Source organism: Ambystoma mexicanum, chromosome 13 (genome assembly GCF_040938575.1).
Source record: "Ambystoma mexicanum isolate Mex_15411 chromosome 13, UKY_AmexF1_1, whole genome shotgun sequence".
Classification (NCBI taxonomy): Eukaryota; Metazoa; Chordata; class Amphibia; order Caudata; family Ambystomatidae; genus Ambystoma; species Ambystoma mexicanum.
Window position 1 is genome coordinate 55462704 of NC_090938.1, and position 19840 is coordinate 55482543.

General features: G+C 47.1%; 1 protein-coding gene across 4 annotated transcripts in view; it reads right to left on the minus strand.

Moving 5' to 3' along the window:
* LOC138520840 (polymeric immunoglobulin receptor-like) overlaps nt 1-18465 on the minus strand; it is a 102171-nt gene extending 83706 nt beyond the window's left edge. For 2 of the 4 annotated variants that reach the window (XM_069633196.1, XM_069633194.1), the window contains exon 1: nt 18060-18465. The gene's annotated coding sequence lies outside the window, so the exon portion shown is untranslated. The remainder of the gene's footprint in view (nt 1-18059) is intronic. The other 2 variants (XM_069633195.1, XM_069633193.1) reach the window with 2 other exon arrangements.
* Between the last annotated feature and the right edge of the window lie 1375 nt (nt 18466-19840).

Below are 19840 nucleotides of genomic sequence, written 5' to 3' on the forward strand. Positions count from 1 at the left end.
TGGGCTTCCTTGTTGACAGCTGCCTTTCTTTCCAAAAGCACATTGCGAAAACGGTGCAACCCCGAGTGGCTGGAGACCGCCACACTCCGCAAAATCAAACCCTTCACCACTCCTCCCCCTGCATGACTTGAGAATGTACGGAAGTCTAAGCCCTTGTGATTTCACACAGCAACGAGGGAAACGCCCACTTTATTGGGCTTCCACAGTGCTGGTCATTGGGCCTGCTCTCGGCGGATCTGAGATCCGGCACCAGATATGGAGCGGGATCTCGGGATCCGGCCAGAGTCAGCCGCCCAAGCCATGAACAGCTCTGGAATACTTAAAAAAAGATAAAAAGCGCACGCGACGGCAGCATTGCCTTTTACCGCGGATTTGGCACTGGTGTGTAATGCAGAATGCTCACTACATGTACAACTGATCACTTTCAGTTGTACATGTAGCGAGCATTCTGCATTACACACCAGTGCCAAAGCCGCGGTAAAAGGCAATGCTGCCGTCGCGTGCGCTTTTTTAAGTGTTCCAGCATTGCTGGGTGTCCACTACGAGCCCCACCCCTCTAGACCACGAACCCTCGGGCACCGCCCCACCCTCCTTCTACAACTCATCCCCCACCCAGGCCTTCTGTTGTGGGATCCCCCACCACATTTTTTCCATTTCCACCACTGGGCTTCCATCTGCACGATGGCATCCCTCAAGGCAACCACCACGCCACATCCCGTCTCATTACAGGCACCCGCAAATTCGACCGCATCGCTGCTACGCTGGCTGAACTTCGTTGGCGCTCCATCCCCAAAAGGTTCATATTAAAAACTGTACGAGCCTTCCCTAAGCTTCTCAACTGAGAAAACAGGATATTTGGCGGCTAAAACTCCACACCTCTGGAGTCTGTCATGCCTTACGTAGAAAAAACACCACCAGGTTGGGCTATAAGCAAGCTCGTAAAGAGAGGACTTGCAAGCAGTCCTTCTCCTGCCATGCCCTGTCCATCTGGAACTCAATCCTGGCAGAAGCTCGAAATGGCCCCCCCACCCTCCAGTTCCGCCAAACATGAAAAGCACTGCTCTTTCCACGTACCTGCCATACGACTAATAAGCCCGCTCTCCCTCCACCAGCAGTGCTGCGCGACTGTATAACCGATAAGCCCAACGCAAGAACCCGCCAGTTGTGAAACACATGGTCTCTAGGTTTTCTGGCAGAGGCGATAGAGAGGTGAAGGGGTTAGGTTAGTGGGGGAGTGTGTAAATGCAAGAATCAGAACAATGGAAGTCCCAAATGCCCAGAATGGACAGGACCAACATCTATCAAATAAAAGGAGTCCAGTATCCCTTCTACCAGGGATGCCAATCACAGCAGAGCTGGCCCCGCAGCAAATCCAGGAGTAAGTGCAGTCAAATGGCGAAAATGAATAAAGAATTGGAACGTCAGGGCACGAAGCATGTGCTTCTACAACCAGAATCAAGTAGTAGAGAAAGAAAAGGTCTTAAATGTTGAGCTCTATGCTAGTCTATGCAAAAAGGACGAGAATACTCATCCTTAGCTCTTAGGAGTTAATGGTTGCCAGACATTTGGTCGAAAAAATTTGGTCGACTGGACAAATGGTCGAACCAATTTGGTCGAAAGCCAAATGGTCGAATCTTTTAGTATTTTATTTTCACCCTTTTTTTTTGGGGGGGGGGGAGTCCCCCCCTAACCCCCTTTTTTTCTAAAAAAACCTTTTTTTCCCTAAACGAAAACCAGAAAAATACATATATAAATAATAAAAAAAATTCGACCATTTGGTTTTCGACCAAATGACGTCGACCATTTGTCTTTCGACCAATTTATAGTCGACCACTTGTCTGGACAGTGAGTTAATTAGCCTCAGAGAGCACTCTTGTTAGGACTACGAAAAACTACAAAGATGGAGTCACAAACATCTTATGCACCTCGGAGGGTTAACTATATTGCAAATGTTGCGACCACTACTCCATGGAATGGATTTTGCAATGTCTACTTGGTGTTGCCAGTCGTCGACCAACTGGGTGCCGATGTAGTCTGCTGATATTTCACTGGATGAAGAATGGTCTTCTTCAGGGGCACCCAAGGATTGGATTGGTGCTCTAGTTTTAAATAAACAAAAAGCCGGCCTGTACCTTTCGCCTCAACTCAAGGCAACTTAACTTAACTATGAACATCTGGAAGTAACAAGTGGGGGTGAAATAAGTTGCCTGTGCACCTCTGCAGGGCGGCATTGATGCCTGAAATCTTGCATCCTTTATTGGCCTCAGTGTACTTTACCGAAGCCCACCATTATCAGAGCCAGGAGTATTACCACCCTAGGCACCATGACATCTGTCATCTCCATTTCATGACCATGAGCTATCTTTGTCTCGGGAAGATAGCTCAGGGGCAACGTGCTCACCTTGGAAGCAAGATGACGCGGAGCAACACAGGTCCAATGCCCAGGTCCGTGCTTAGAAACGACTGGGTATTAAGCTTGTTAGAAATAACCAATCATATCCTATCGTCTATACCATTTGGAAATATGTTCTGCTTGTAATGCCATTCGGTTACCCAAGGCTGCGGCCTTACTTTGCCCTGGTCTAGAACGTGTCCCACCTAAATCGAGATCAGTGGTCTGTGGCCTAATACTTCATTGTTCTCAACAAGGGATGGGGTGGAGTAACGGCATCATGGAAACCCTTGACTCTCTCTCTCTCTTTATCTCTCTCTCTCTCTACCTACCTCTCTCCATTGAACTCCTGAGGAATTTTGGGGCCTCTGATGCAAACCGGGGAACTGAATGCAAAAAGGAATATGTAACAGTCACAAATGTGAATGCATACATGCGCATGGTTCAATCTTTAGATGTAGGGAGCTGCAGAAACAGCCAGGGAAAGATTTAACTAGATCCACCACACAAACGATGTGAAGGTGGTCATGGTGACCCTATGGCCACAGGGTCACGTGACATATTGAAGCGAATAAAAACCTAGGCAATGTTGACCTTCTGTGGCTACATGGCCACTGTAAAGACCGGAGGGGGGGTTCTGTACTTCTGCTCTCTATATGGTAGAGGAGAGGCACAGAGGACCCTAGCCAAGATTCTCTATTATTGGTACGTGGTCGAGCAATCAGGGCCTAGCTTCTCAGGAGGTGATGCGGGCTGGTTCTTAAGTACAGTGTAGTCCCCAAGCACCCACAAATGAATGTCCGCACACTGTATTAGTTCAAACACAGTTTTTATATAATAAATATTCAAGGTTATGTACAATATCACAATAACTCACTTTCTACTCAGTTATCTATAATGGCAAATATACAGTTCTACGTGGTACCACAAAAACTATTAGACCGCTTTAAAGTGCATCAACTGTACGGTTAAATGTCACACAAATCAGTTCGTAAAGGAAACCAACAATAGATAGAAGAGGAAAGCAGTTGGTGAGAGCAATTTGCAGAATACTGGCCCCATTACCTAGACACAGTTCTGTGTGGAGATCCCCCCACGTGGGCAACCTGTGGAATAACGATATATCACAAGCCCAGTCCATATATTGTTCACACAAGACTTTCCAATAGTTCTGCAGAGTACCTGGCGTTGTAGCGTTCCCCGTCGGGGAATCAACAGCCCTTCTTCAGTGCCTTCCCTTTAAGGCAGGAGTCACGGGTCATTGAACATCCAGCGAAGAAATGGATGAACTACAGCGGTGAGGTGGCAGCTTCTTTCCTAGCGGTGCTCGTCGATGGGGAAGAGTGAACATCCTGCAAGGAAGAGGCGTGCGGGGCACCTCGCTGTTGATAGTTCTGGACCGCAAAGAGTTTGAAGAACTGTAGCCCAGCAAGGGCATCGAGTCGTCAGTGTCTCTGTGGTCTTTGGGTGGCGGGATACCCTCCGGCAGATGCAGCAGTCAGTCAGCCAATCAGGCACATGGTGCATTCCGGCCATTCTTCTCCATCCAGACACTCACAACACAGAATGTGGATACGGACAAGTACCACGCCATTCAACACTACACACTGCATTCATACCAGTTTCGGGCAGGACTGTCTCAGTCATTGGGCCTCATCACGACTTTGGCGGTAACCCTTAAATCCGGCGGTAGCGCTATTACCGCCAAATTTAAGGGTCTGCCGAATCAGGGCTTTGGCGGATTTCACCCCAGCTCTGAGCTGGGGGGAAATCTGCCGAAAATTCGCGCTATTACCGCCGGCGGGAAATCCGCCGGCGGTATTAGCGCGTAGATTCCCCATTGAGCCCAATGGGGAATGGGGCATTCCCGAATGGGCTCAGTGGGGAATGGGGACTTGCATTACCGCCGAACTCGTGATCCGGCGCTATTAGCGCCGGGGAGTTCGGCGGTAGGGCTAATACCGCCCGCGCTAATAGCGTTACCGTTACCGCCCAAGATGTGATGAGGCCCATTGTGTCAACCACCAGATATCAGACATCCACAACAAGAAGTGCATATTCGTCACACACTCCATTCACCCAGCTCCCACCCACAGGCGTACCCACAACATACGTTTGTTGGGAAGGCTCCAGCCAGACTGGTCGGCACTTCCCCACACTACCATATATGGAACTTCCACCCAACAGCCAGTCAGGGGGAAGGGACAGAGTCAGGGTTTCCCGGGACTTCCGGAAGATCAAGTTAACAGGCGATGGAAGGCAAGAGGCCACGGGGGCCATCTTGTCTCCATCAGGATTCTACCGATTCCACTGACAAGGCCTGGGCATCCCAAAATGAAGTACGCTCAGGACACCAGTCAGTTCAGCATGGAGCTGCCACCCATCAGCCCGTACCCTGCTCTGTGGGCCACACACAGGTGCCCAAAAACATACACTAGGGGCACAGGGTTGTACCCCCACCCATGGGTGCCCTAAGGGTATCGCATGGGTCTGTACACCAAACCAAAAGAGAGAGCTGCACCGCCAAGAGTTCCACATGAACTCCTGCGCGGAAAACACGACACAACACACGATAAAAAGCAGTAAAGGACAAGGATGCGGAGGCCCTGTCCCTCCGATGCATTTCCAGCATCACAACCACGATCATGCAAGTCCTTTATCTAAGCATCCGTTGTCGTGTATCGTGGACCTCCTTTATGATTTGCTGAATCACTCAACGTTTGCATGTTTTTTGTTGCTATACTTTCTAGAACGCTTGCATAGATTTTTCCAGAGAAGTTTCAGGTCACCCAGTGGGTCATATTAGGGCCCTTGCTACTGCCATTCCTCACCGGCTCTATATCGTGCCCCGCTACCCTAATTGGGACTGGTGGCATCCCGCTGTGCAGTTGGCATGCTTTCTATTCCCTGCTCTTTCATGCTGGAAATAGACATACAAATTTAACATATTGTTCGGGTGGTTTAGGGGGAGGGAACAGGAGGAGTTACTGGGGGTTACAGCGAGGCGTGGGGGGTGTGGGGGGGTCCAATTCATCTGTTGTGGCTGTTTTGAAACCACAAACGTGTCCCATCACAATGTGGCAAAAATTGAACTTTAGGAAGTGTGCACCGCAAAGAAGTGCTGGTCACATTTGGTGAACTTTGTCCAGCTTTAATCCTTTGATCCATAAGGCCAGAGTCGGAGCCAGGGGCGTGGGGCAGCGCTCCCTTAGAGCCCACTTCCATGCTGGAGAGACCCCTGCCTACTGCGTGCCTCATGCTTGGACTCGGATGGATCCCTTTCACACAGTTTCCTTCTGTTGTGGGAATCACATGAGCGCACAGCAGAGTGGATCCCTCAGGTTGCATGGCAGTCAATGTGTGATGCGCGCCCGAATACACACGTGTTCCTGCTGCTCTGCTCATATGACCCATGTGTTCCTGTTTCCCTGCCAGGAAAAGATTGAACATGTGTACAATGCTTAAATGCATGCATGTTTAAATGTAATGATGTGTGTGTGTTTGTGAGTGTAAGAGTTTGAATGAGTGTGCATCCACACGTGTGTGTGTCTGTGTGTGTGTGTTTGCGTGCAACTGAGAACTACTTACCAGGGTATACAAAGGCATTCAATATACCAGCAGAGTGAGTTCAGCCCAGCCAGCCACAGATAATCAAATCCATAGGACGGGTGTGTCGATGCGTCTTTGGGTATTGTGCGTGTCTATGTGCACTTCGCAAGAGGCTTAGAGAGCCTTTCAATAGCAGAGCCAGCCTCACGTGAATAAACCAGAGGAGGGCCTGAGCTGTTTCTGTTGCAAAGGGTAAAATCAGTTGGCAAAGCACAGATTAACTTGCTGTGTGCCCAGGCCTCCTTTGTTTTTCAACATGTCCGATATTTGCTCTGTGTGCCACTGTTCCTGTATTTTTTTTTTTGTTGGTCTAAACCTCTTCTAGTACAAGCAGGAAGTACAGGAGGGAGTCTGAATTTGGTGTGGTTGCCACGTAGTTGTTTTCAGTCACACAAAGTGTGTGTGCGTGTGTGTGCGCGTCGCGCGGCTTTCTGCCCCCCCCTGCCCTAGTTGTTGCAATCTGTACCAAGGCCGTTTGCCCATCATGGCTCATGTTCCCTTGAAGACTTTTAACACCTGTACACTTTAGCTATATGGGTGGTCTCGTGCTAGAGGGCGGTCCGCAGCAGGTTGGCTGAAGTCACAATACTTGCAGGCTGTGACACCCACAAAAAACATTTCATGACGTGAGTCTCGTCTGTGGATCAGTGTGAAATTTCTTGGATGAGTACGTTTTTTTTTCTTCTTGTATTAAACTTTACACCAAACCGATCACACGTGGACCCCAGCACGTGGCTTTGCGGGTACAGCACCGGGTGATGACCTATACTCTGTGTGGCTCTTGCTCTTCACCTTGCACAGAGACCACTCTGTGCTCTGTCATGTCTGCCAGCTGGCTGGGCAATCCAGCTTGGGTTCTGGCAGGCCACAGCCCACGCAACTACATATGAATGTCAGTACTTCTTTAAAGTACTAAAAGCTCCACTCATATATAACGTGCTTTTGCTGAGGAGTATGATGTGTAAGGCCTGGTCTCCTGAACGGCACTAGGCTTTCATCACTATTGACAGACTTGGCATGGAAGGAAACCATGGCAAATTTCACACCTACATTCCTTTCCACTACAGATATTTCATATTTGTTGAACGGTGAAACTTCCTTCTACTTCCTCAACTCTGATGCCTTTTACTTTCCTCCACAGACCAAGACCTGATACCCCCAACAGAGGCACCATACGCTACTTTCTAGACAGGTCTTGGAGCTGTTTAGACCACTACGGAGGTGACTGATATGGTATCAAAATCTATTAAAACAGCATATATTGTGTTCACAGTGGAAAAGTGAATTAAAGCGGCAATGCTGGCACACCTTCCTGAAAGTAATTTACAGTGGTAGTGCTGATGTATATATGTTTGGCATAGCTTCATGAAAGTGATATACCGTTGCCTTAACTGGCAGGCAGGTTTCAAAATTAAAAGATGAAATGAGAAGGGGGTAAAACCAGCTCCTTGGTGTCAGCCATCAGCCAGTAGGCAGGAACTACCACTGGGAAACTGGGAGTCAGTGCAAAGTGCACTGCAAATCTAACTTCTGCATTAAATGTACACTTACATTTTTCCCATTATGTATGATCCAATATGTTTACATGTGTACTAGATGTGTCCTTATGCTTCTTTATGTACATTCTCAAACACTCAAAGTTAATGTCCCTATGCTTGTTTCTTAGGCACCAGTTGGCCCAGGAAGCCAAATGTAGCCCCTGGTAACAGTTATGTTTAAGCTAAACAGGCTCTCCCAGGGTAGAAGCAAGCAGTAGCTAAATAGCTCACCGCAATTCTGAACTCTGGCAATGTATTGTGACTATGGGCCTCATTACACGGAAGGCGGTAAGGGTTAACAGTCACCGGTAATGGTACCGGTGACCGTTAACCCTTACCGCCTTACTACGAGGTGCCTTTGCGGGTAGGTACTTTAACGCCTGCTGTTTAGCAGGCGTTAAAAACCAACCCGCAAAGGGGCCAGGGTGCTAATTACGGTACCGCAATTTGCGGCACCGTAATTAGCGCCTTCCCCATACCCATAGAGCCCTATGGGGCAAAAATGGGAATGGGGAAGGGCCATGGCGGCATGGGGAATTACCGCCCCGCCAACCTTGGAATAGGCTGGTAATTCCCCTTTCCACCAAGGCGGTGCCGGTATTTTACCGGCATGGACCTGGTCCTCCACCTACCGTGTAATGAGGCCCTATGACATTAAAGTGATTTACAATTGAATGCTGGCATATTTTGTGGATACAGCAGCATGAAAAAGATATACAGAGACAATACTTTAATTAATTGGGAAAAGCTTCATGAAAGTAATTGTCAGAGGCTTTACAGGCTTATTGTGTGTGCAACATTGACAAGGTAATTTACATTAGGAATGCCAGTATATATTGTGGGTAAAACGTGATGAAAGCGCTATAGAGTGGAAATGCTGGCATATATTGTGGGCCCAGCAGCATGAAAGTGATTTACAATGGCAATATTTACTTATACTATGGACACAGGCATCTAGAAAATGTTGTATAATGCTGCAGTGTACTGAAGGTGGCCTGACATGTATTGGATTAACCTAAACATTATTTGGATTCCCTCACTGTTCTAAGTCCCAGTCACTCTGACTTTCTTGGGGAGAACATCGTGCCCCTCCACTGAAAAAATCCCCCTGCCACCTTCAACCTTGAATCGTTGGCAATACAAGTCCTAGATCAGGAGCCACTCACGCCACTAGCACCAAAAGCTGCCTGCACCGGTACATAAGGTACGGGCCAGGGTTGGTCTTCAAAATGTGTATCTGATTCCACCCTGGCACAGCGTGGGCAGTGTTGGCATACTCCTCATTTCGTAGCACAATCAACAATGGAGGAGTGATAATGCCAGCAATCTGCGGACACAAGGAGCCGCTTTGTGGAAAGGTATAAAGCAAGTGCTGATCCTTTGGCAGCGGGTAAACAACAACCTGCTGCATTGGCACAATCTATTATTACGAAACACCCAATAACAAGGATATTTGCATTGGGATTGTCTAAAGGTCACTGTCCTTGCCAGATTAATATATGACGTCATTCCAGCAAGTTGCTTCAGTCTGTCAGAAAATAATGTGCCTTTAGACCGAAGTCCCAACACTTCCGGTGAGTGGTATTTAAGTCTTTAAAGGCAAAATCGTATAATTGATCATAGACTTTGATCTCAATAAACCGGCGCCATCTATCTCTAGTGTTGATGTTAAGCAACTTGACGCCTGGGGAAAGGCGACTCCTCCAGAGGTGCCAATTTTCGAGCATGCGCTTGACGCGAAGCCTACACATGGTCTCCAGCTTTCCCCTGGCCTCTGTCCATCAAGGCCTTTTGGCCAATCAGGGGTCAGGCACAGGCTACTTTAAAACCTTCACTGATAACTTCTCCTCCACTTCAGGCAAAAGGATGGAGGTTGTCCTGGACATTCATCTTCCTATTCTCTGAAATAACTTCTAATCCCACCTTTTATCCCTGTAGCCTGACTTCTAGCACTGAGTATGCAGTGCCACTATAACATCTCACTATGTGTACTATACTTATTGCTAGCTGTACCCAATGTTTCAAGCTGCGATCTAGGGCTCTCAGCCCACCACCCCCACCTCCCCGCCCCATCTGACTATCTCTCTCTCTCTCTCTCTCTTTGACCCTCTGTAATGTATTTCTCCCGTTATGTCTCGCTGTCTCACTATAGCGCTCTCTCTTTCTATGTGGGTAAGAGCTGCATAGTCAAATGCGTGTTTGCATTTGCACGCTTGCACGCTTGCATATTTGCTAGAGCCACCCATGCCATTGCTGACAGCAATGCCAATAAACAAAAAGAGATACCCAGGGGGGAGCTGTGCTGCTTTGCAAAAGCATAGGGTAATACAAACAAGGAAAGACAAGTATTTAATTGTTTGAATATTGTAAAATGTGCACTGTTCACATCTCTTGATCATTTCCAGTGCATTCTTTTAGTCACAATAATATGATTGTTAACCTTCTCTTTCTTCCCAAAGCACAGATCATACACATTGTTTTCTGATAGGAGGGTAGTGTTAAGACCAGTAGTCAGGGGACTTATAAAGTATACTCTGGTAGCCAGCTGTGGTCTTCAAGTTACTTTAATCAGGTTTCATCAAAAGGAGAAAGGAAGTACAGTACAGGGGAAGCCCTCTGCCTACCACCTGCCAGGCTACATCATTACCAACCGCCCTGGCTGGAATGTCATGCACTCAGCATTCCAGTCAGTCGCACTCCAGGCATTGCATTCATGACCTCACACCTGCAGACACACAGCATGGATTCAGGAAGAAGGATAACGCAGAATAACCATACAATAGGAATACCATTCTTAACAGGTAGCATTACAAATGGACAGTTCTAGTGTTCTCTTTTGAAATTCTCTTTAAGAAAAGGGGATGAGGACACATAGCACCAATGAGGGTCCCAGCCTGCTTTGCATACAATAAAATAGCATTTTGGGAGACATGAGAATGACTACAGACCTTTTTATTTGACAAATATTTCTGAGATAAAAGGGTTGTATGTTTGAATCATGAAGTGAATACACAACACTAGGCGTGTTGCACATTTCATTTTTCACAACACTCACCCTAACATTAAACTGCTTCTAACATTGCACTGTACATACTGAATAGACAACCAGGGGATTAGGTTGTGAGGACAACACATCTGAAACATCTGTTGCTCCCATAGGTTCCAAGGACTATCTGGAGATCCTGCTTCCTTCTCCTTTGCAACATTTGGCCAGGTCTCAGGGGAAGGATGGCAGTCCACATGCCCAGTTCCCAAATGCACAGACATGTGAAGAGAAATAGACACTGGGGGGGGGGGGGGGGGGGGGGGGGTGTGTGGGTGTGTGTGTGTGTGTGTGTGTGTGTGTGTGTGTGTGTGTGTGTGTGTGTGTGTGTGTGTGTGTGTGTGTGTGTGTCTAGATTATTCATCCTCCAATCTACTCTCTTCTTTAGATGTGGCCTCCAGTTCTAGAAACAACACATCACGTGTGATCTCTAAAAGACTGGAAATGTGGCCTTCAGAACTGTAAAGAATACCCCAAACGTGGTTTCCAGAACTGGATTCAATATCCTGGTGAGGACTCCAGACGGTGACCTAATATTTCCAACCTGACCTCCAGAACTGGCCAGAATACTCCAAGTTTTGGCCTACACAACTGGACACAATATGCCAAGTGTGGTCTCCAGAAATGGAAACAATACTCCAATTGTGGCTTCCAGAACTGGAAATAATACTTCAGAAATAGGCCTTCAGAACTGGACATAACACTCCGGGGGTTGCCTCCAAATGCTGCCACAATACTGCAGGTGTATCCTCTACAACTGGAAACAACACTTCACATATGGTCTCAGAAACTGAATGCAGTACTCCAGATGTTACCGCCTGACCTTGAAACAATACTCCTGGTATGGCCTCCAGAACTGGTACAATACTCCAGGTCTGCCACCCTGAACTGGACCCCATACTCCAAGTATGGTCTCTGGAGCTAGAAACAATACTTCAGGTGTAGTCTGTGGAACTAAAGCAACACTTTACGTGTGGTCTCCAAAACATGACACAATACTTCACATATGGTCTCCTCGACTGGACCAATACTCCTGGTGTGTTCTCCAGAACGGGACACAATACTGCAAATGAGGTGTCCAGACCTGTAACATTACTTCAGGTGAGGTCTACAGAAATGGACATAATACTTCAGATTTGGCCTCTGGAACTGAACCCAATACTGCCGATGTGGCCTCCAGAAATGGATGCAGTAATCCTGGTTTTACCTTCAAAATGAGAAAGTAACGAAAGCGAAGTCCCAAATACTGGACACAATACTCCAAGTGTGGCCTCCAGAACTGGGAATTACACTTCAGATAGTGTTTCCTGAGCAGGGTCCAGTATTCCCGGTGTATCTTCCAGGACTGGACCCAAAATTCCAAGTCTGGTCTCCAGAGTTGTAAACAATACTTCAGGTGTGGTCTCTAGAACTGTAAACAATACTCCAAATGTGGCCTCCAGAACTGGAAATTACACTTCAGATAGTGTTTCCTGAGCAGGGTCCAGTATTCCCGGTGTATCTTCCAGGACTGGACCCAAAATTCCAAGTCTGGTCTCCAGAGTTGTAAACAATACTTCAGGTGTGGTCTCTAGAACTGTAAACAATACTCCAAATGTGGCCTCCAGAACTGGAAATTACACTTCGAATATTGTTTCCTGAGCAGGGTCCAGTATTCCAGGTGTATCTTCCAGTACTGGACCCACAACTCCAATTCTGGTCTCCAGAATTGTAAAAAATACTTCAGGTGTGCTCTTTAGGTCTGGTTTCCAGAACTGGAAACATTACTTCAGACATGGCCTCCAAATCTGGAAATACTACTTCAGCTGTGATCTCCAGAATGCAAGTCAATCATGAAAATGAGACCCTCAAAACTGGAAAAAAAGACTTCAGGTGTGGTCCAGGCCCCCGGCTTCAGATATGACCTCCAACACTGGACACAATAGTGGATGCAGGGTCTCCAGAAATGGGCACAACACTCCAGACATCCAGAACTGGTAACAACACTTAAGACAATATCTTAACTGGGCACAATACTCCAGGCGTGGCTCTAGAACAATAGAACATATTTCCGATATGGCCTCCTAAACTGGACCAATATTCACTGTTATTTCACCATCGTGGCAAACAGTATCCCACTTGTCACATCCATGCATGAGTGTTGCTCAGCCTTAAAATGAGTGATATGGAAACACCTTGATGACGCTCCTGTTGGGTCACCTTGAGGATTTCACGTCCCATCATGCTTTGCTCCTCAGGATATCTGATTCCGAGATGCCTGACTTTTGACTGCATTGGCAGAAATACACTGAAACGTGGGGAATTCCTCCGAACCATAGAGCCGGACAAACTCCAAACGTTTTGCAGCAAGCACTTTATCAAAACCACGGCAAGTGGTTATTCCTGAGCACTGACTAGCACGAATAGCACCTTTCATTCAAGCGCCAAGAAGCAGATCATTGAATCTTGTGTGCTGCTTTTCTCTGGGATGAAAGGAAGAGGTAGCATGGGAAAGAGGCAAGCAACAAGTACAGGGGAAAGGAAAGGAGATTGGTTTCTGATATGTTGGGCTTCGCGAACTCTGGGGCCTGAAACCTTGTACTGATGGGTGCCCACGTTTGCATACTATTAGCACTAGTGCAAACAGTGGTAAACTGCAAAAGCACATGATTTCAATGCATGTTGCCCTAGCGCTATTATCGACCCTATTAAGACCCAGGCAAATAGTGCTGTGAAAAAATGCATTGCAGCAACAATTCGTTTTTGCAATACTGCAATTTCTGCAGAATTGCACATTTTCACTTACACCGATGCACATTTTCTGTAAACTAGCCCTAGACTATTTTTCGCTGGCCTTTTTTTAATCGTGTACCGTCAGTAACGGTTATTTTGAGGTGCATATTTGTTTAAATACCCCTCTTCCTGTTTTATATTTTTGGAGCTGGAGCAGTCAGCATGTCTCAGGCTGGGTGGCATAAGGGGGCGGGCCTGTGCTGGGACCAGGCCAAGACTGCCAGGAGAGTTTGGTGTTGTGTAAAAAGGGGTTTCATCTGGATTTCCCCTCACCAAATAATGATTACTTCTCTTTGGTTGAGCGTATTTCAGATGTTTTCATAATTCTTTTATGATTTTACAGGTGGGATGAAGGTACCCCATTCTGAAGATTGCTGCCTAGCACTCACCGTGCAACATATATTACCCTTCTTGCAGAACGAACCTGATGAATGGACAAAAGCGGAGGCTGGTTTGGTTTGTCCATTAGACGGAGGATGTCTATGTTTGTCAATGGGAGGATAGCTCAGGGGCAACGTGCTCACCTTGGAAGCAAGACGACTCTGGGTAACACAGGTTCGAATCCTGGGTCCGCGAAGAGAAGCCTCTGGGTATTAAGCGTGTTATAAATAACCAATTATAATTATAGAACCCAGAACGGTACGAATATTCAGATCTAGAAATTAAGAAGAATCGTATCCTCCAACAGTATTTTTGAAATACTGCCGGGCTGAAATATCTGAGGTCGTGACACATAAAAATCCAGTAAAGCGACTTTGTGCTTCAACGCCAAAATCAGAGAAAATAAAAAGGTGGTGTTTGGGCCCTCTTGGTTCTTGGGAGCGGTGGAAGGGTTCGAAGAGTTGATTGAAAACGGGAAATGGACGTTATTTGAGAACGTGAGACGGATGCATAATCTAGATGAAGGTGCTTACAAAGAATACCAAAAACTGAAAAGAATGATAGGCTCTGCGTGCAAATATTTCAGAAGAACGTCGTATACAGAGGTTAGGCAGGGGAAACCATGCAGCAGCCGCGACGTACCGTCTGTTGACTGGAGCAAAGGAAGGGCACGTGAAACTGATTGAGACTTGGTCACAGAACCTCACAAATGGAATGAATGAAGGAAGTTGGGAAGCGATACGCAGGAACGTACCACATACGTCATTTCACTGGGGAGAAAGAGCGAGACGGATACAACTTTTACATAGAGCATATTGGACACCAGAAACAATGGGCCTCATTACGACCCAGGCGGTAAGTTACCGCCTCGGTCGTACCTTTACCACCATGGCGTAAACTACATTTACGCCATGGTGGTTGGTGGACTTACCGCCCCATTCCGAGGTTGACGGGGCGGTAAGTCCCCAATCCCCATTTACCCTTCCCCATTCCCATTTTTGTCCCATAGGGCATAATGGGAGTGGGGAAGGCGTTAATTACGCCACCGTAAATTACGGTGGCGTAATTAACATCAAGGTCCCTTAGCGCCATGGATCTTAACACCAAAACCTCCATGGCGCTAAGGGACCTCGGAATCAGGCGGTAAGGGTCGGCGCTGTTTACGCCGCCGTAAACCCCTTACCGCCTGAGTCGTAATGAGGCCCAATGTCCGAGGGGGGAATGTGTGGTTCCAGCGTATGCCGGGGATGCCGACACAACATTGGTACTTTAGAACATATGATGTGGGATTGCAACAGAGTAAGAATATTTTGGGAGAAAGTTGGGTCCTGTGATAACCAAGGCACCGAGACTGGGTCTTGAATATGTTTTTGAGACTTTGACACTAGGGGAAGGCACAGCTCTCGGTGGCACGTCTTTAACACAAAAGAGCTGGCTGCTCAGAGCTGCGCTGACTGCCACTTAATTAATTTTGAGAAGTTGGCAATCTGAAAAGCCTCCTTCTAAAGAGGAGTGGCTAGAAGAGTTGCGTAGAATGTCCTTGTTAGAAAATGTTCTGCCAAAAAAAACAAAATATGTGCTACATAGGAAACTATGGGGCATGTTCTTGGATGTTGCTTTATGACTGTAATAAGATAACATTTGTTGTGACAGACACATGATAGGCTAATGGGGGGTGGGGGTGAGTAGGGTTGCTGAGTCACCATTGTACAACTTTTAACGTGGGTATGTGCTATATTTGTGAATAAAATAAAAAAAAAATCAGTGTCTGTACAACTCCCATGATCCCTCACCATTGAATATGCCGGCTAGCTCTGATTGGTATTGTAGTCCAAAACATCTGGAGAGTCAAAGGTTGTGGACCCCTCTGGCAGATGGATTCAGAAACCGCCCCAGATATAACCATTCTGCTTTATTCCTTAACTAGCCATTGCGTGGATTACTACAGATCCAGCACTTTGGCAAACATCATTTGCTTTATATCTTTGGTAGAGAGTGCTTTGAAATTATTGTGAACAAATTCGACCTGTCTTTCCTTTTCCTTAGGTTTGAAAATCAGTTCCAAGAAGATTGCCCCTTCTTCTCCTATCACACATGGTCATTTAGTGGTCAGCCTGGGCAAACTTTCTCCAGAGTGGTCTGCAGGCTCCCACACATTTCCTATGGAGATTTGTATTAGTTCAGGGTTTGCTATGTTTTTTCTTACAGTCCAATCTGCCTGACACTCATTCAAGAAGCACCACTGTTCGGAGAAGTTCGGGTAAGTTCAGCTTGAATCCTGGGAAAAACACATTCACAAACAAACTTAAAAGGCTTCAGGAAGGGAGAGAAAGGTTAGGGGACAGGGAGAGGTCAGTTGAGGCTGGGTGGGAGGGTTAGCAGAAGGAAATGTCCTGTGCACTTGCGAAAATTGTCAGAGTAGAACAGCACGTTAAACTATGCAGTAAGATGTCTCAGTAGATGAATGCACCTGCTACAACGATCTATGCATAACCTGCAGGTCCAAGGTTTGAATCTGGGTAAGCAGTAGTCTTTTATCCTTCTGAAGTTGATCAAATCAGTACTGCTGAAGTGGGCAAATGTCCGATTAGAGTCAAACTAGCAGAGTCAGCCCCATGTCAGGCATGCCTGGGTCTGCTTCTCATCACTCCGAGGCAGACACTTTCTGTACTATTGACGCCCACAATATTACAATACAGAGAATTCACAACAGGCATTGACCTCTGAAAAGCCCAGAGGGCTGAGGCAGAGTCAGTCATGTATTCAGAATGCATCCAGTTTCATCCTTCTTACTGTCCATGAGTCATTTATAAAATACTAGTGACAGTCCATAGCTGCAGGTAAAAAACACCCGAAAGGCCGGGAGGGCTGAGGCAGAGTCAGTCACATGTCAAGCATTCGTAATGTAGACTCTGACATTCCTTAAAAGAAAACCATTTAGTCAGGTAGTATTACAATATGATGAGCTTTCCACCTGTAAAGCAACACAGAACATATCTGAAAGAGAACTTTGGGTGCAGGGAGCGCCGTACAGTCTCTGGGCACTCATGTATGCAAGAGGGTTTGCCGGTGCATCAATGGTGCCACAGCAACTTCCCCTGGAAATGCAGAGGCTAGCTTTGTGAATAACGTGACCTGTGCATTTCTCAAAGTAACGCAAATAAAAAAATACATTCTCTGCACATTTTATATTTGCATTATTTTTTGTGAATGTTGCACTAAGTATTTTTTTTAGAAATGGTTACAGTTGTGGTTTCTAAATTAAAGAGGCAGCCTCCTGCAAATCATCGGAGATTGAGACAATGTGCTTTCTTTGAGCACCCCATGCAGGAAAGGGCGGAACGTCTTAACTATTCTATCAACTTGATACTTTATTTGCTTTGAACAGGTGTGCGTCAGGAAAATGTCTGACCTCTTCAAGCCAATGTACAAAGCAACGTTTCACCAGCATGACTTGAGTTAAGCTTAGCCTGAATCTGTCACCTGAATCCTTTAAAGGTTCGGCTTAAAACGGACCAGACGACTACAGAGAAAGGCTGTGTGATTCAGTGTTGGGTGGAATGGATTCCCTAACGCGTATTCAGGAACCCTGCAAACTCAATGATGTCTTGACTCAGAAGTGGCAGATGCCAGCGTTAGCCACATCCAGGCTTCTCTTGAATACCCTCATAAATATGCAAAACTGGGCAAGCCCTGCTGGGATTGGAACCTGTGGTCTGATGGTCCTGACATACAATAGCTTTTCCAAAAATGCCAATCAGGAAATATTTTGTTTGGAAAATATCTTTCTTTAAAAAAAATTCTTACACAAATACTCTATTTCCCTAAAACATACGTCTATTGTAAAGAACTGAGGTGCTGATGGGGGTCAAGGGGGCTCTTAGTGGGTCTTCCCCCAAGAGAATGTAACAAAAAAAGAACACTAAAAGGACTTGAAACATTCCCAAAAAAGTACTAACTCAAGAGATCAGAAATGAAATAGGAATGAAAAGTAAAAATATACAGAACACTAATTATTCAAAACATCATTTAACAAATATGGTGCATAAAAAAGTAAATTATCCCGAAAGAAGAAAGTGAGACGTTATAATTGAGAATGAAATATTTGTAATACATGATCCCACAGAAGCCTAGAGATTGCACTCCTTAGCACAAGAGGAGCTCAGCTTTCTGTGCTCTGAAAGTAATGTTATTATGTAATGTTCAGACTACAGACTACTACATTTCTAGACAACCCAGAGCGCTTCAAGGCCCTATAAAGGGCAGCTAGGCGCTCCCCAGATGTCACAGTTTACAGTGAGACAGATTCGCACTTGCCAGTCACCTCAAGGTCTTTGCTGCTTCTGTAGCGCCAGTCGCACCCCCCCTTCTTCGCTGTCACCTTATCCCTCTCTTGCTCCGCTGCAATCTTCCACTCTTTTCTTCTTTGACAGCAGGACAGCTGGTTCTCAAAGAGCCGAAACTGGGTAGATCACACCCACTTCATCGATGCCAGTGCCCACCTACCTGCGTCGACGTAGCCAGTGGAGGAAGGAGTGCGGCGAACCCTTGCTTGGCTGACTGGCCGGTTCTGGCAGCCGGTGAAGATGTTAAAGGGATCCTAGAGTGACACAATGGACTCAGTTTCACAACATCACCTTGTACTTCTGCCAGCCGTTGCCAAGCCACACCCTTGCCATGCTCCCTAATCCTGCACTTTCTCATCAGCTGTTTGACGGAGAAACTTTCGTTTTCCACTGAATCCCAAACCAGGAAGAGGTGGCAGACAACGAGAATGAATGTGACCTCGTACGTGCCCAGTAGAAAAAGCCCCTTTAAAAGTGATAGTGAAAGCACTGCAAGACAAATGGGTTTGCTAAGGTCCCCTTTGCCACTCCAGGCCAATCATCTACAGACTTAACTAGGTAGGATCGTTCCAGGACCTGACCGATGCGTGCACTTGAGGTTCCGGGACCCGACAGCTGCATGCACTTGAGGTTCCAGGACATGACCGCTGCGTGCACTTGAGGTTCAGGAACCTGACAGCTGCATGCACTTGAGGTTGCAGGACATGACCGCTGCATGCATTTGAGGTTCCAGGACATGACCGCTGCGTGCACTTGAGGTTCTGGGATCTGACTGCTGCCAGCACTTCAGGTTCCAGCACCTGTCCGCTGTGAGCACTTGAGATTCCGGGACCTGACCGCTGCGTGCACTTGAGGTTCCAGGACCTGACAGCTGCGTGCACTTGAGGTTCCGTGACCTGACAGCTGCGTGCACTTGAGGTTCGGGGACCTGACCGCTGTGTGCACTTGAGGTTCCGGGACCTGACAGCTGCATGCACTTGAGGTTCCAGGACCTGACATCTGCATGCACTTGAGGTTCCGGGTCATGACCGCTGCGTGCACTTGAGGTTCCGGGACCTGACAGCTGCATGCACTTGAGGTTCTGGGACATGACCGCTGCATGCACTTGAGGTTCCGGGACCTGACAGCTGCATGCACTTGAGATTCCGGGACCTGACCACTGTGTGCACTTGAGGTTCTGGGATCTGACCGCTGTCTGCACTTCAGGTTCCAGCACCTGTCCACTGTGAGCACTTGAGATTCTGGGACCTGACCGCTGCATGCACTTGAGGTTCCGTGACCTGACAGCTGCATGCACTTGAGGTTGGGGGACCTGACAGCTGCATGCACTTGAGGTTCCAGGACCTGACATCTGCATGCACTTTAGGTTCCGGTACATGACCGGTGCGTGAACTTGAGGTTCCGGGACCTGACAGCTGCATGCACTTGAGGTTCTGGGACATGACCGCTGCATGCACTTGAGGTTCCGGGACCTGACAGCTGCATGCACTTGAGATTCCGGGACCTGACCGCTGCGTGCACTTGAGGTTCTGGGACCTGACAGCTGCATGCACTTGAGCTTCCGGGACATGACCGCTGCATGCATTTGAGGTTCCAGGACCTGACAGCTGCATGCACTTGAGATTCCGGGACCTGACCGCTGTGTGCACTTGAGGTTCTGGGATCTGACCACTGCCAGCACTTCAGGTTTCACCACCTGTCCGCTGTGAACACTTGAGATTTCGGGACCTGACCGCTGCGTGCACATGAGGTTCCAGGA